Genomic DNA, 17,596 nt, shown 5'->3' with positions numbered 1-17,596 from the left:
GATGGAGAGAATTCCACTCAGCTCCAGCAGTGGGCACATCTGTTACACCTGTCAGAGCCCCAGGCCACTCTGATTGGTTCCAGGATTGGCCCATGACCCAATCAGAGCTGCAGAAATGTTCAAATGAAACTCTTTCTAAGGCTATTGAGAAAGAGGCAGGCATAGTATGCTACAGGGCTTCACATCATATACCCAAATAGCTGTGGTAAGCATTCTGCTATGTGTATTAATTAATATTAGGTTTTGCTGTGAGACAGAAAACCCAAGTATACTGTAATTTAAACAAGAGAGAAATGTATTTTTCTCACATAAAATTAAGTCTGGAGGTAAGCAGTTCAGGGCTACTTGGTAGCTCCAAGGTCATCAGTGAGTTGTTTCTTGTTCTAATCTTTGATATCTTGGCTCTACCTGATGGTCCCAGATGGCTGCTTGAGCTTCCAGGCTGCGAGGAGAAGGAAGGGGTAAAAAGGGATCTTTCAAAGACACTTTCTAAAAATTGTTCATGACACTTCTACTTATATCCCATTGGTCAGAACTTAGTCACACTGCTATGTTTAACTGCATTCGAGGCATGGAAATGTAGTCTTTATCTCAGGAGGCTATGTGTTCAGCCACAGATTAGAGGTTTTGTTATAAAAGAGTAAGGGGGAAAGAGCTATGGGAGGACAATGAGCTTTTTCTCTGCCCTATCTCCACAAAAGGAGAGCCTGAGTGAGAATAGAGCCTGTCCTGAAGAGCAGAGCTGAAAGATCAAAATAGGTATCAATGATACCTTGAAAACTCTTGATCAAGCTATACCTGAAGCCATTACCCCTGTCACTTAAGCTAGTAACTTTCCTTCTTCCTTTGCTTCCTTCCTTCCTTCTTCCCTCCCTCCCTTCCCATTTTCTTCTTTCCTCCCTCCCTTCCTTCCTTTCTCTCTTCTTCTTTTTTTTTTTTCAACTGAAAATAATCTTGATTGGTACAGAAAGGAGGATTCTCCCAAAGAACTATAAAGTCACCTTATTCCTTTGTCCTCTCAAGTTCTTCATTGCCCTCCCAGTTGCTCAGAATGGCAACTGAGTTTTCCCTTAGATCTCCTATGGAGCCAAATTATGCATCTCCATGCTCCATTTCCTTTCAGCCTAAAGGAAACACAAGGAACTCCTTGTGTTTCTTAGAACTTGCCTTCTTGGATTTGATTATAGTTTTTAAAGTACGTTGACTTGTAACTCCCATTAAGAATTATAAGCTAGAATTCTTAACACTACCTATTCTAGGTTATTTACTTAATCCTTAGCAAATGCTTCTTGGAATTCTTTGCTGTTCAGTGAAAACTCCTCTATCAAATAGCTTGGCTGCATACCCATCTCCTTTTTCTCAATTATGATTTTTATTAATATTAACAATATCTGCAGGAATTAGAGCTTAATCGATTTTTTTTCTCTTCATCTGAGTACCCTGCCATACTAGGTCTTGTTTTAAATGGTTCTATACAGTTGGTCAGCAAAGCAGCTTTTTTTTTTTTTAATTAAAAAAATTTTTTTAAGTCACCTTACTAATAGTATCAATTTGTCTAGCCTGTTCCCTTTGCATCTTTTTTCCTGGATCTTCTCTTTGAAACAGAAGATACAAAACGTTAGCTTTGGAGGTTTTCCTATCAGATTAGGAAAGCATGGTTTTCACTTAAATTATCATGCTTCTCTATACCTACTTATATCAGTAAAGTGATTAGAAGTGTCTACCAACTGCAATTCCCAGGCTATGAAATTCTGCTTTTTGAATTTAAATTATATGGCAGCACCATATGGCAGAGGAGAAAGGAGTGCTCGATGTCTTATCTAACAGAGAGTGCCTCTCAAGCAAGGGAATTGCCGTCACAGTCCAAGCTTCACGGGTTCTCTGAGGCTTAGTATTACCTGCTGCCTCCCAAAGTACACACATACAGAATTTTCTTAAGCCACGGTGAGAAAAGTTGCTACAATCCAGCAGAGGTGAGGAGAATCCATCTGAGTCAGCTACAGCCCATCTCCCTACAACAAGATGCTGAGCCATGAGTAGAAAGTTCTGGATATGGGAGAACTCTAGGCATCTTTCACTTACGTGTATTTAAAAAAAAAAAAAAACTTGATTAACTTGATGCAGAGCTGTGTTATAGAACATCGTTCATTCCCCCCAGGGCCTTATATGCAGTTCCTACCAGCCTAATGCAATTATGCTCGGGAGCACCACGGAGACTCTTAAAGCTTCTAAAGCACAAGGTCAAATTCTACAAATGTCCAGGTATGCAGGGGGGATGCAGCTAATTTATGATTATGGGGACTCTTCTCTTTGAGTGTCACAAATTAATGGAACTCGGGGAGCCACACATCCTCTTCAGGATAATAAATGGGATCCTGACATTTTAGACTCTCTGCCATTGCCTTGACTGAGTATCCTTTCTCTCACATGACGTTAGGGGACATCTTACTGCCTGATGGGATGGTGACCTCCTACTTGCTGCCTCTGAAGTTGGTGTCAGGACAATTCAGAAAGAACAGGGTATTTAAGGGTGGTGAGCTCTCTTATCTAGCTTGCATATGAATTGAACAAACCCTTTTCATTTAATGGTGGTTCTGGCTATCACCTTTTGCCCTCCAGATCCACTACCCACCATACCTTCTGTTCCTGGTGGCTGACCCAGATGGGTGACATCCACGTGGTTCCTGGCCCCTGGCTTCTGGTTGGGGTTGCCCCATGGCAAGTCCTGGCGGGTGAGGTTGGGTTCTTTATTCCCCTGGCATCCTCTCTGTGGGGTCCCCAGTGCTGACACACTGACAAAGCTCCTTTCTGGTAGCTCACACATCATCTCTTTCTCTCTCTCTGATTTCTACTAATTTCTCTCTCCCTGCCCCTTCAGGCTCTGACCCTTCTCTCTGTTGTTATTAGCCCCAAATACTACACTAGACATTGTGGTTTCCATCGTCCTGCCCACACTTTTATAAATAATGCATTCTCCTCAAATGACTCATTTGTACCTTGTATTTTTTGTTGGGACCCTAAGTGATAAAACAGTGTTGTCCTGATTTGCCCATTATCCCTTCTGCTTCCTCCACATGACTGGACTCCAATAGTCTTTCCTTTTAAGTGCTTAGAAAAGACCATTATATTTGTTTGCTTGTATTTACTTACTTTATACACTGTTGCCCTGCCTCATTTCCAGAAGGGTGTGATGATGCTGTGTATTTGCTAGTTTTGCCCTAGCCTGGACTTGCCTTTACCCATTTAAAATGTACTGAATCTTTAGGTCATCCACATGGGAAATTAGGGAAAACCTTCAAACTGGCTATTCCCTGTCATGAAGACAATCTCTAAAAATAGATTTTATTGAATTTAGTCTTCTTAAATTGAATTTGACCGAACCTGTTTGGCACGGATATAACCTCAGAAATGTAATAAGCATCTGCTTGGTGACATTGAAGTATCTACTGTTTTGTTTGGCATGGATTAAACTTTGATTCTTTTGAGATAATTGTCTTCTTTTTTTAATGCTTCCTTTGAAGATTTTATTTATTTATTTATTTGAGAGAGAGAGAGAAAGCCCAAGCAAGGGAGGGAAAGAGGGAGGGAGACAGAGTGGGGAAAGAATCCAAGAAGACTCTGTGTACTGAGCTTGGATCCCAGCTTGGGGCTCGATCCCACAATCTGGAGATCATGACCCGAGCTGAAACCAAGATTCAGAAGCTTAACTGATTGAACCACCCAGGCACCCTGAGATAATTGTCTTCTTACACAAGAAAGATAATTTCTTCTCTTAGGTACCATTGCCCTATAAGGAAAAAAAAATGACAGCAACAGCAAAATATCAGTGTACCACACTTGTGATAAAAAATGACCCGGGGCGTCTGAATGTCCCAGTCGGTTAAGTGACTGACTCTTGATTTCAGCTCAGGTCGTGATCTCAAGGTCACCGGATGGAGCCCGGCATCGGGTTCTGCACTTAGCGTGGAGTCTGCTTAAGATGCTCTCTCTTCCTCTGCCACTGCCCTTCCCCCCCATTTGTGCATACTATCTGTCTCAAAATAAATAAGTCAAAAGCTTAAAAAAAGTGATCCAGATATGGGTGTTCATTTCTAGGCTTTCAATATCAGGATAGGTTTTTCAAGACTGAATTAGACACTACATAATTTTTAGTACAACGGAAGTACATGGTACTTTAAAATAGTGGTAAAAAAGTTTTCAATCCTAGGTATTGTGATTTTGGCTTTGGACCAATATTCACTTTCACCCAAATGGAACAAGGAGATGCAGCCAACACTATACTTGCCTCACTTACCTCCTCTTGGCTGCCCGCAGAGGTCCCCTGCAGTTTCAGTGGAGAATTCCTATGCTTGTGAAACAGTTTCTTCCCTCCGACATCTCTCTGTCAATGAGTTTGCTCTGGACACACGTGAAGAGGAGACACCCCCCAGTGCCTCGGATTTAACGCCCCTCTAACAACCCTCACCCCTGTAGAGACAAATATCCGCATATCCTCACCCTTTTGGGAGAAGAGACAATTCTAAGCCATTTTCAATGCAGGTGTTTGGCGGTCACCAGCAGGATTGAGCCCCCGTTGCCCACAGAAGTCACATGCTTGTTAACACACCCATTATTGGTTTCCTCCCTTCCTGCCTCACTTCCACACTCAGTGTGTATCCTGTGATCACCTCCCAAATAAACTGCTTCCACCCAAATTCCTGTCTCAAGAGCTTTCGGGAAAACCCATTCAGGACAGGAGACTCTAGAAGGACAATGGGAGCGAAGAAATACCGAATGATAGATCTGTGCCATTCTAAGCTTCAAGAGAATAGTGTCTTTTATATTCTTCTGAATCATCTCTGTCTTTAGACTGTAAACTATTGAGAACACTGGCTGTTTCTTTCCTTTTTTCTTTTTTTTTTTCCCCTGAAGATTTTGTCTATTTATTTGACAGAGAGAGACACAGCGAGAGAGGGAACACAAGCAGAGGGCGTGGGAGAGGGACAAACAGGCTTCCAGCCAAGCAGAGAGCCCGAAGTGGGGCTCGATCCCAGGACCCTGGCTCGATCCCAGGACCCTGGGGATCATGACCAGAGCCGAAGGCAGACGCTTAACGACTGAGCCACCAAGGTGCCCCACACTGGCTGTTTCTAATCAACTCTATAAATCTTTGTGATCTATGCATGCAGTGAAGGACTTGATAAATATTTGATAATGACAATTCAAAGATTATGCTATTTATGGTAAGCATTGCCATAGCAGAGGGGTATAATTATTGCAAAACAGCAAATACAAAAAGAGTTCTGCCTTTTTTTTTTTTTTAAGTGCCATTTCAATTCTCTCTAAAGGCTCATACTGAATAAAAGGTCTTATTTAGATGAGCACTATTAGGGAAAGATAAGTATATACAATTGTATTCAATACAAACTGAAGTTCATTGTCAATTTTTCACATTCCTGATTCATATGAAGGGCCTAAGCAAGGAGAAAGCAACATGTCTGCATGGTTCCATCAGACATAGTTTCACCAAATGCCCAGCTGGGGTGTGTATTTGCATGCACAGATCAGTCTTACCCTTTAGAACTGACTGGGGACCTTTAAAAACCTCACTGAAAAGAGGCCAATCCAAAAATAAGTGGCAGAGAATTCATGGCGGAAACAACAATGAAACAGAAATTAAATGCATTGTTTAACTCTAAGCCACTCTCCAAATTTTGGCCCATTTTCTTTGACTTATCATCCATCCATTATCCAGGGAGAAGAGGAACGTTTTCAGCATATTGTTTTAGGAGTTTCTCCCCTCAAATAACTCACTAGCATTTACCCTATAGTAGAATGGTGAAAAGTCACACCCAGGATAATACCAGACAATTTCTTCATCTAGCTGATGTTCATGAAATTGAATAGGCTTGCTCCAAAATTCATTGGGAGTCATTATTCATTGTCCTAGGATGCATTTAATCATATTCAGTTGTCCAGGGGTGGCATTACACATCTCTGACGAAGGAGAGGTATGGTACAAAAAGAATATACTTCAAGACTGTACACAGTAGGACAATAAATGTGACAATCCCTCCTGGAAACCAAAGCAAGACAGCTTTAATTTTAAAACTTCAAGCTTAATTTGAAAACATCCGGCTAAAATGTAGCCTGTCTTAGTAAGACAAGGTAAAGTGCTCTTTCAAATTATCGCACATTTCATCCTTCAAAATGTATTCTTTATTCATCTTTGAAGTCGTCATCCTAACCACATTTAGGCATCACTGGCAAATAAGCTAATGGTATAGCAGCACAAAATGCCAAGACAACTGCAATTATCTCTTAATTACACACAGCAGGCTTCCACTGTGTGTCCCCCTTCTGAGGATACTTAACAAGAAACAAAGAAAGTCAGGCAAACCAGTTAGAAATCCCACGCAGGCTCCTTGATGGCGGGTTTACTCTGAAAAGCTCTGGAGCAAGATACCGTAGCGGCAGCAACTGTCACCAGGAAGAGCTTGCCCAGCGCAGGAAAATAATCAGACTGAACCTGATTATTCCGTCCACAGCGAGGGATCTGAAGAACTGGAAAACAAAAACAATGGAGACAATCTGATCCGCAAATCAATGGTTTACAAGGAGTTCCAGCCCTGTACATATGAAATGAGGAAATTTCAAGCAATTCACCCCAGGGCAGTTTTATATCTTCTTTGAGAAGGAATCAATATCTCCTTGTTACTGTGAGATCATATATTTAGTAGGGGAAATGGTCTAAGACCAGAAATATGTCAAACAACTCTAAACAACTCATCTCCAGGGGAGATTAATGTGATTGGGAAAAGTCTATCAATTAATTAGTCAATACAAGTTTATAGCTTGACTATTAGTTGCCAGCTATGTCTGAAATGAGGTTAGTAAAAACTTTGCATGTACTCTGTGCTTTTTTCACACATTCTGTGGCAAAGCTGCCGGGAGAAGGAGCACTCAGACATATGGAGGGTGTGAATGCAAAAAAAAAAAAAAAGGATCCACTAACTGAGGGTGATAATAATTATTATTCTGTGTGTATAAATCACTTGCTAGACAACAAAGGATGTTTGTAAGCTTTCTTTTCTTTGATTCATACCACCAGCCTGGAAAACGAATAGGGACACGCATTAACCCCTTTCTACAAATGAGAAAGTCTCTTGATCAGTAATCTAGAAATTCCCAAGAGCTACAGGAATTGGAGGGCATAATACACACCACTATTACACTTGCCAGAGGAGGATACCAGAGTGGATATGGAGGTTTCTAGAACCAGATCTGAGGACAGCTGTTTTACTCTCATCCAGTTCCACTTGAGTAATTTCAATTAGCCTCACCTGAAGTTTCCCAGCCTCATTCTTCACAGAACATTTTCATATCTTGAATTTGGCACAACATATTGTTTCTCTTTCTTTATTTTCTCTTTCTTCTGCTGGTGCGGTAGCCTCAAACCTGGCTTTTTTACAGTCGCCTGCTGAGTTTATTATCAGTTCTGTTTCCTGAGCCTTACCACAGATTATCTGAATCAGAGGTCCAGGATACAGTCTGGTACCAGACCTGGAACTTGCCCAGCTTCTCTGGGGTTCACTTTGTCTTTCTCATTTTTATGATCCCAGTCTAGTCCACTGTGAGTAATTGTCCAATCAACAAAAGTTAATCGGTGAGCCTAAGTGAAGGGCATGTAGGTGCTCATTGGGTCATTCTTGCAACTTCTCTGTGAGCTTGGCATTTTTCAATATGAAAAAGTGGAGAGAAAAAAAGGTGTGATTAGTAAACTATTAATAAAATTGGAAATAGTTTAAAAACAAAAGTAATTGTGTTTCAATACTTAATTAATGTTTGCTGAATAAATGAATGAAAAAACGATTTCATCTCCAACCTTCTGTTTGGAAGAGGATATTAGAAATGAGAAAGATCAGACTATGAATTCAGTTAAATCAGAGCGAGGTAAATGGTACCAGGAAATGGGAGAGTTGAAGGCTAAAACAAAGTTTCCCAGTGGCATTGTTGGAGTTCAGAATCAGTTATTTTCCAGAAAAGTTTCCCATACCATATTATCCTCTAAATAGACGCCTGTTTCTATGTTCATTTCCAGCTAACCCTCCCTGTCTGTATAATAGGTAGCAAAAGTGTGGATCAACCAGAGCCGTAGCAAGGGGACAGGTCAAGAAAGGTGATTGTATTATTCCTTTCTGAGAAGCCCCAGAGTGCCTGCCACACCCATAATCCCTTTCTGCAGAGGCCTTTTCATATGAGATGCCATGCTTTTTATCATACACCCCCTCCCCCCACCATCCAGATCATACGGGACTGGGGTAGTGATGGGGTCCAGGGTCAAAGACAGTCAAATACCAGCAGTCTTAGAGAGGTAGACTGGATCTATCCTCCTTCATGGCTGGCTTCTCTGAGGATGTTGGAGTATGAGACATACGCAGACATACAGCAAGGGGTGGGCAGCACAGAAATAGAGAGACAACAAAGAGAAGGCTCTAGTGTGGAAGTTGTGACGGGAAGATGAAGATAGTCGTTGACCATGGCCACACCTGTGGAAGCAAAAGCAGAAAAGTGTTTGTCAGGATTCTTGGTCTCAAGGGACAAAAAACCCAACTTGAACTTGCTTAGGCAAAAGAGGGAATTTATTGGCTAATACTGTCGGGATGATTGGGTGGGTAATGAGGTAGGATGAGAAGCAAGATTTGAATCCATTTGGAAATTACTATCTTTCGGGTGCCCGGGTGGCTCAGTTGAGCATCTGACTCTTGATTTCAGTTCAGGTCATGATCCCAGGGTCATGGGATTGAGCCCCACTTTGGGCTCTGTGCTCAGTGCAGATTCTGCTTGTCTCTATCCCTCCCCTTTTCCTTCCCCCTCTCTCCCTCTCCACTGCCCTTCTGCCCCTCACCCTACTTGCTCATGTGCACTCATTCTTGTTCTCTCTCAAATAAACAAATAAATATTTTTAAAAAATAAATTACTATCTTCATCTTGTACTTTTGTTTCCCTTAGAGTGTTTGCTTCATTCTCTCTTATTGTCAGTGTAAGGAGAACGGCCAAGGCCACCTACAGCTCTGAAACTAAAGAACATTGGGGAAAGTCTTTGATTGTTCCTGCTTAGGTCACATAACCATCATTGCACTAACCAGTGGGGCCAGGAGGGCTGGGTCCTCTAGGTTGTCAGTCTTCAGCAGAGCTTCACAGGAGAGAGAGAACAAACTTCCAAGAGAAAGAGGATAAATTTCCCTGAAGAAGAGGGAGAAACTCTGGGTAGAGTAAACCATTGATGTTTACTCTAGTTGCCATAAAATCAGAATGTGAGAGATAGTAGACATCTACTTCTGAGCACATACACACCTATGGCTTGGTGGCATCATCAGAGCAGCAGCTGATCTCCTAGGGCTACAGTTTTTCAAGTGTATTAGCCAGCTATTACTATAATGAGCTGCATAACAAACAATCCAGAGATCTCAGTGGCTTACAACAATAAATATTTATTTCTCATTCATGGGATGGGAGTCAGCTGGGATACTCCTTGGGACATGGGTGGGATTCTGGTCTGCTCCACATATCTCCTCATTCTGGGACAAGTGTCCTCTGTGACCTGGTCTTCATGATAAAGGTCTAAAGCACAAGGATCAGACCGAACAGTGAAAGGCTATTTTTAAGTGCCTGTGCCTCTACTTGCATCGTGTCTGCTAACATTCCATTCTCCATATCCACCATCACCAGACCAGAGGAATTCCACAGAGGTGAGGGAGAGAAAGTGAATACCTGCCGGAAAATAAGAAAATCTACTATGAGCCTCAGTGACATTAAAGGACCTTCTAAAAGTTCTGCTGAAATTACTTCTTATGTTTTCTTGTTTTCCTGTATATTTATTTAGTGGATGTATATCCCAGTTCAGAAATTCAAGTGTGCATGATATAGAACTTTGTCTCCTACAATGCAACTTAATTCTATTTTGAGCCCCCATTCAGCTGAGCGGCTGAAACTTAACCTCATTTAATTCAGAATTATCTCTCTTCATCTTTCCCAAGATTGCGTCTAAATCCTGGGGGCTTATGTATTATCAAAACACATCTGGAGAGCATCTGGTCTTTGAGTCATCTTTATGCACAGACATCCACTGAAATGTTCATCATTCTGTCTCAGAAGTCAATCCTTGCAAATGACCACTGAGATGTCACTTCTTTCTATGGCTGCTTTACTCCTTTGGCACTATGTTTTGGAGCATGAAAATCACACAGCTGCTTCTGTGCTAGGGTGGGGTCTCTAAGAGCAGGTAGGATCAAAGTTCCTCAGTGCCATAGACCTCTCCCTAGGACTCTGTCTGAGACAGGTTTGCCACAGATCATTGTGTAGCCATGCCATGTCCCAAGGCAGTTTCATTCACGTGGGCAGCAGAGAGCAGGTCTGCTCTCTGGTTCCTGATCCATCCCCTGGTCCTACAAATCTATCTTAAGTCTTGCTGCCTATAGGGGCTCCGACTGGGAAAAAGGGTACAAGTCCACAATCTCAAGGACTTGCTCTTTGCCAAATGTTTAATCTGTCCCCTAGATTTCTCCCTTGGACCTACCAAGAAGAATTTTCCAAGTCTGAGGGTCAACTCGACAATCTCCCCTTACCTCTTGCCTTTTCCCAACTGTGGAATTTCTTGGTCTATGCAGAAGACAGTCTCCATCTATCCTCTCATCTCACAAAACAGGGCCTGGGATTTTGGAAACCCAAACCTGGAAAGCTTCATTGTTTCAGTTTGCCACCAGAGCTCATCCCTTCCTTGAGGCAATGAGCTTAAACCGACCTAACTGCTTGGAAAGAAAAGGACATAGCAAAGAAATGGACTACTGGGGGAGGGAGGAGTCTCAAAATGGTGTCTTTATTACATTTATGGACTGAGACACACTGATCATGCTTCAGTTCTTTGAAATTTGAAGGAAAATAAAAATCCAACAACACACTTTTGTAAGTCATATTTGTTAGGCTTTACATGCTATTAAAATGTTTTGTTTGACACCGTGAGAAAACAGAATCTTTCAAATGAAATAGCTAATCCATTTACATTATGACAATAAGGTTCAAGAGGAACTAGATAGCTGTCCAAAATTCTCATTATTTTCCTAGGACAAGCTGGAAAAGGTCCCTTTTGGTATGATGGGAAACACTGGCCTACCGCATTCCTCATTTTCTACTCCAGTTGCCAAACATTCTACTGTACACCTTCTACGGGATCACAGAGTGTTGAAATGAATTAGTGTGTTTTTTTGTTTTCATTTTTAAACAAGAGGATATCCTTTTTTTTCTTTTTAAGATTTTATTTATTTACTTATTTATTTGTCAGAGAGAGAGAGAACACAAGTAGGCAGAGAGGCAGGCAGAGGCAGAGAGAGAAGCAGGTTCCCTGCTGAGGAAGGAGCCCGACATGGGACTCAATCCCAGGACCCTGGGATCATGACCCAAGCTGAAGGCAGTGGCTTGACCGACTGAGCCACCCAGGCATCCCACAAGATGATATTCTTTGGTGGACTCTTTTGGGAATGTTGGAGCAGCCAATGAGACGGTGATTCACCGTTTTCCCCACAACCGACTCCAATCTTAAAACCTGGTCCTCCAGCCCCCACGGTTCTTCTGTGTGAGCCCATCTCTGGCGATGGCCACTAGACCTGGCTGGATATCTGATCCCAGCCTGCCAGTCCCGCTGGCACTTGGGATTGAGACTGAAGACAGAGTCTGTCTCTTGGCTGAACCTGCAGACAAGCCTGGTTTGTGGAGAGAGGATGTGGAAGACACCTTTGCTCAATCTCTCCTCCTGGCTTTCTGATTCCCAGATTCTTCTCTCCTGAGGCCGTATATTTTGCTACTTTGACATCCTCCAAGATTCTGAAATAGTACCAGCTTATAATAAAGCCCTCTCCTTGGTGAGCTTAAGTTCATCTAGTTATATTTCTCTTGTTTTCAACTAAAGAACTTTCCCAAATGCACTTTTCCTTTTGCTGAGCTCAGTGAAACCCAAACCTTGTTTATATCAACAAAGGACTTAATTAAGCTGAGTGGGGAACAGCGTCCAGAGAAACCTGTATAACCACGAGTAGCTGATGATCGTTACTTTAAAGGAAAAGGAAACATAGTGGAGGCTACCCATTGAGTGAAAAGCCTCCATTCTAATCTGTGCGCATCAAACTGCCAGGGCAAAGTGTTGATTTTTTATACGAGAGCAGACTTTGTAACAGAGCTGCCCTCAGCTTAATGAACAGCGTGAACAAAGGAAGGCGAATTTTTACAGGCTGAAGCAGCTGAGCGTTTAGAGGTGGAGGGAAGGCACAAGAGCAAAGTTTCCACTTCAAACGTCGGAAGTTTTTGTAGTGCTTATTATTTTAGGCTACCAGACTGCCTGCTTTCATGTATTGATATATTGACTCTGTAAAAAAAGAAATCATTAAAAATATAAGTTTGATCACATGTTCATAGCCATCTGCTTCTGGTGACTAAGTTGGGGGTGCAGAATGCCAAGAGAGGATGTACCATCTTTTGTCAACCGAGGCAAAAATAAAAATCACAGATCAAAAATCGGAACTTGGGGGAAGCATCCGGATTTCTTGAATAAGTCAAGAAATATGCAAACAGCAGACCTCTTTTAAACTCTGGAATAATCTAACTTTTTTGGTGAGTTTTATCTGCTCGGTACATGAATTCAGATTGATGGATGAGGGCGCTATAAGATGTGAGGTCTGAGGGCCCAGATCCAAACTCTCCTACATCACTTGAAGGAAATTTCCCTTTCCGGTGCATCCCCTATGCTAGAGGATTAAAATGAAAAAAAAAAAAAAAAAAGAGTCTTTTGAGTACCCTTGAAATTTTGCCTGATTTAATTTGTTAAGCATCCCATGTGAGGTCCCCAGTTTCCTGGTAAAAGCCCCAAGAAAACATTTGCTCTGAAAAGAATATTATACCATGATCTCACCTCACGTTATTGGCCAATAAGAGTGTCCAGCAATTAGCTTTTTATAGAGTAGGGAGATAATCTTTCTTTTGAACCATATTTCTTGTTCTTTAAATTAATGGGGCTTATTTTTCTTGAGGATGTTCTTAGAGCGTAGCAGTAGAGCATTTATTCTTTATTCTTCAGCTTCAGAATTTAATTTCTAATTCCACTAAGTCTGCCCTTGGCCCTTGACCTCGCTTCCAGCTGTTAAATTTAGCTCTCTGTGATTGCTGTGGACATGATGAGCTCTAGACAAAATTGGATGAAGGTAACATTTGTCGTTGGGTCTTTTTCATCTTCCCCATTAACACGGTATTTCCTTTCCTCCCCGAGCCCCCCACTCCAAGCCACTCATGTTGCCTGGGTGATCCATCTTAAACAAACTCAACGTTCTCTGTAGTGTCCAGAAACCACACTTCTGCACTTACCTATGAGCCAAACCGCATTATTTTTGTTAATTTAAAATACGTGATTACTGAACAAATATTACACGCCAGCCTATGCGTTCGACGTATGGATACAAAAGCAAATGGCATAGGCCCCTGTTTTCGTTGTCTAAGCAAGGAGACAGACACATACCAATGCACATGTGGACTAAAGCAAAAGTGAGCAATTATCATAATAGTGATTACATAAATAATAGAAGTGGGACGTGGTAGAAGTTGGTGAAAGCCCTTGGGAATGACAAGGAAAGACAGAACTGGAAGTCCAGGGAGATTCAAGCAGGTTTCATGTCATCCGAATCAAATTCATTCCAGGAAAAGTATGAGATCACACATTTTCAGATTGGGAGGTATCTCTATTTCGTTATTTTAAATGGGAAAAATAAGTTGCATTTTCAGGTGCAGAGGTGAACCAGAGACCAGGACCCAAGGATGACAATTGAAAAACATTTGAAATCGGTTTGACTCTGGAAGATCTGGGCTCTATGGTCACTGTGTCCATATTTCTTACAAGATTAGGAGGCTGGATCATAGCCTCAAATATAAAATGTTGATCATTTCTTCTTATAAAAATAGTGTGCAATGAGACAGATACCTATTTTGAAGTTAGAACCGGAGAAAACTGGAATTGAGATGAACCACACTGGCGTATTTATCGATCTGCTTTGGCTTAGTAGTTCATCCTTTGCAACACAGCTCTCATAAAGAAGGATAGTAATATGATAGGTTTCCTCAAAAGTCTATTATGAAAATAGAAAATGACATTTTCTTCCTGGGTAGATTTCGCCTGATCCTGCCAAATCTGTCAGGACATTGCTTTGTATACTATACTTATTGAAGAACTTGATAGATGCCATTATTGGTGATAGCTGCTAATGGTGAGGTGGAGGTGAGCTTAGAGAAGGATCAAAGGTCACAGCAGTGAATAATTCACCTTTTTAATTCATGCGCAAAAAGGCTATGAAGGCAAACACTCAGAAAAATGATATGAAATCTTCTGAATTATGGCATTTAAATGCTATATTTATATATATCCTAGTAACTTGGGGTGCAGAGTCTGGTCATATAAGTTAGTTAATACATTTCGGCTACCATCATCGAAAGACCCCCAAGTGACAGTGGCTTAAACGCGATAGAAGTTGCTGTGGATGCTGCACAGGGCTGACAGGGCAGCTCCCGTGGGCCAGGAATAGAGGTTCCTTTCCTTTTACACTCAAATTCTTTGAACTTCATGTCTTCATGCATAAAATGGGAGTGACGGGATCTCATTTTCCTCGTGAGGGTGATAAGAGGTAATGGATGCAGGATGGCTGGTACGTAGTAGGCTCCACTATTTGTTCTTAACATTCACTCCCGGTCCTGCTGACTTCTACTGTCAACCCTGGGGCCCCCTGGTAGATAAGTGTATCAAAGGGGCACCTGAGTGGCTCTTTTGGCTAAGCGTCCAGCTCTTGAATTTGGCTCAGGTCATGATCTCTGGGTCCTGGACTGAGCCGTGTGTCTGTCTCCCCACTCAACGGGGAGTCTAGTTCTCTCTCTCTCCCCCTGCACACTCTCTCTCTCCCCCTGCACGCTCTCTCTCTGTTTCTCTCTCTCAAATAAGTAAGTAAATCTTAACAAAAATATAAGTGTTATCATAAAATTGCACTACTTGCTCTCTCTCTCTCTCAAACCCTAGGGCCTCTCTCTTTCTCCCTCCTTTGCTGGAATTATTCTGTTTTTCACTTGATGTTGCCAGCCTGTTTTGAGGGGAAAGTGTGATTCTTTGGGGTAAAGGGTACCAAGAGGGAACTCTATTGATGAACACCAGAGAAGGAAGTGTCTGTGGATTTTAACCTTCTTCCTTGCCATAAATACTCAAAAGACATATTTGACTTTGAAAGTCTAAGACACCAGAAGAGGTTCCAGGCAATGGACATCTCTAACCTTCTGTGTCAGATGGAACTGCTCATTTAAAAGGCCCCGAGGTGTGGGCTCAACATTCACGAGGCCCAGGATTTTCCATCTCTACGTTTCTAGATGACTGGATAATGTGCAGACGTTCTGTATGGGTTGGTAATTGTGTCTCTCATTTAAAAGGCTCTCCTTGTATCCTAACATAGAAGGAGATCCAAACTTTCCCTCTTCCCAGTCTGCTGGAGACCCAGCAGGCATGCAATTTAGGTAGCTGCTGACGGCTTGGACTTACTTGGGTTTATCTGATGACCTATGCCTGCCTCAGGCAGCTATTTGAACAAGGGGATTTGCCTGTAGGGAGAGAGTTTACAGCCAGGAGGAGGACCTTCATGTGGAACTAGTTCCACAGCTTCATGGATAGACCTACCCCCTGGGAAGGTATTTCTCAGTCTTCTAAGGTAAGGGCTACAGCAATGAGGCGTTTCTCAAAGTATGGACTCTGAACTGCCTAGGGAAGGTCGTTCACAGCATGGATGCCTGGGTTCCACTTAGACCCTCTGAATCAGAATCTCTGGGTGGCAGGGCATAGGAATCTGCACCGCAGATGATTCTTACACTTACTAAAGCCTCAAGTGCGGTGCAGGGCCATGTCCACCTGGGAGCTTGCAAGCAATACAAGGCCTTCCGCCCCGCCCCCGATCTCCTGGAATCAGGGTCTTCCTTTTAAGGAAATCTCTCAGGTGAATTTTTTTTTTTTTTAAGATTTTATTTCTTTATTTGAGCGGGAGCAATTGGGAGGAGAAGCAGAGGGTGCTCGCAGGGTGTGATCCAATGACTGGAGATCGCGACCTGAGCCCCAATCAAAAGCCGGTTGCTTACCCAACTGAGCCACCCAGACCCCCCTCTCAGGTGATTCTTTTTTTTTTTTTTTTAAAGATTTTATTTATTTATTTGACAGAGAGAGACACAGTGAGAGAGGGAACACAAGCATGGGGAGTGGGAGAGGGAGAAGCAGGTTTTCTGCCAAGCAGGGAGCCCGATGCGGGCGGGGCTCGATCCCAGGATCCTGGGATCATGACCTGAGCTGAGGGCAGACACTTAACCAACTGAGGCACCCAGGTACCCCTGTCAGGTGATTCTTAATACACACTCACTTTGAAACTCACAGGCCTAATGGCTTGAGAACCACCGAGCCCAAAGGACTCTTATCCTGACAGAGTCTGTGAGATGGGAGGAGGAAGGTAAGGCACAAATAGTATTCTTTTGGTGCCCAGATGATGCAGCATGGCCCACAGAGTCTGTCTTCCAGGAAGCCAAAATGATTGTGGGACAGTGAGCACTCCGGGGGGGTGGGATCAGTCTGCCATCTGCAGGGCTGGTGTCTCTGAATGTTCTCAGAGACAGCACTGATATCCCGATAGGCTCTGACAACACTAACCCAGGAAGGTGTCCTCAGATGGCTTCCCGGGGTGGGGAGAGGCAGATGCCCAGGGCAGGGGTTGGAGGTAGGGAGGCTGGGGCAGAGGAGGAAAGAGTGGCAAGCACCCTGTGTCAGCAGTGCCTGAAGCCCTCTTCAAGAATGCCTGTGGGACAGCCCCTGCTGATTTCTCAGACGGAACAGGTTGAGACTCTGGGGCCTTGAGCAGCGCTGACTATCTGTGTGACATCAGTGTGGGCAAGGCCTGCGAAGCACATACTCGGAAGCTAGTCAGGCTGAAAGAAAGAAGATCCCATTGCAGTGTGTTACACCACATTTATGTAAGTAGAGGGAGTGCCTGAGAGGTTCTCAATCAGGGGCAAGTTTTAGACTCCCAGGGGCATTTGGCAACACGTAGAGACATGGACCTTTAACAGATAGAGGCCAGGTATACTGCTAAACATCTATAAAGCACAGGGAAGCCCCCAAAGTGTCAACAGTGCCCAGCAGAGAAACACTACATTATATCCCAAAGATAGATTTACAAACAACCGCAGTATTTTTCTGTAGACTTTGACAACCCCCTGGGATGATAGTTAAAGATCAACCACAGAGGGTTAAGCTAGCAAAGTGAATACCCTTCTGACTGGTAATTGAGTTGACTACAGCATTGTTGCAAACTGACTGTCTTTTTCTAATACCTTTTCAGATATTGATGAGAACTGATCAATTTCAAAGAGCCAGGGGAATCTTCAGGCCTCTTAAAAACAATGGGCCCCATATTTGTCCTATTACCTCATTTTTCAGGTGTTTCTCCGTGCACTATCAGTTCTGAAAATAATGGCATGTGACTCAGCATTAATACCACCAATTCCTGCC

Source organism: Meles meles, chromosome 4, assembly GCF_922984935.1.
Source record: "Meles meles chromosome 4, mMelMel3.1 paternal haplotype, whole genome shotgun sequence".
NCBI classification, from domain to species: Eukaryota; Metazoa; Chordata; class Mammalia; order Carnivora; family Mustelidae; genus Meles; species Meles meles.
The sequence above is the reverse complement of the archived record's forward strand: the minus strand, read 5'-3'. Positions refer to the sequence as shown.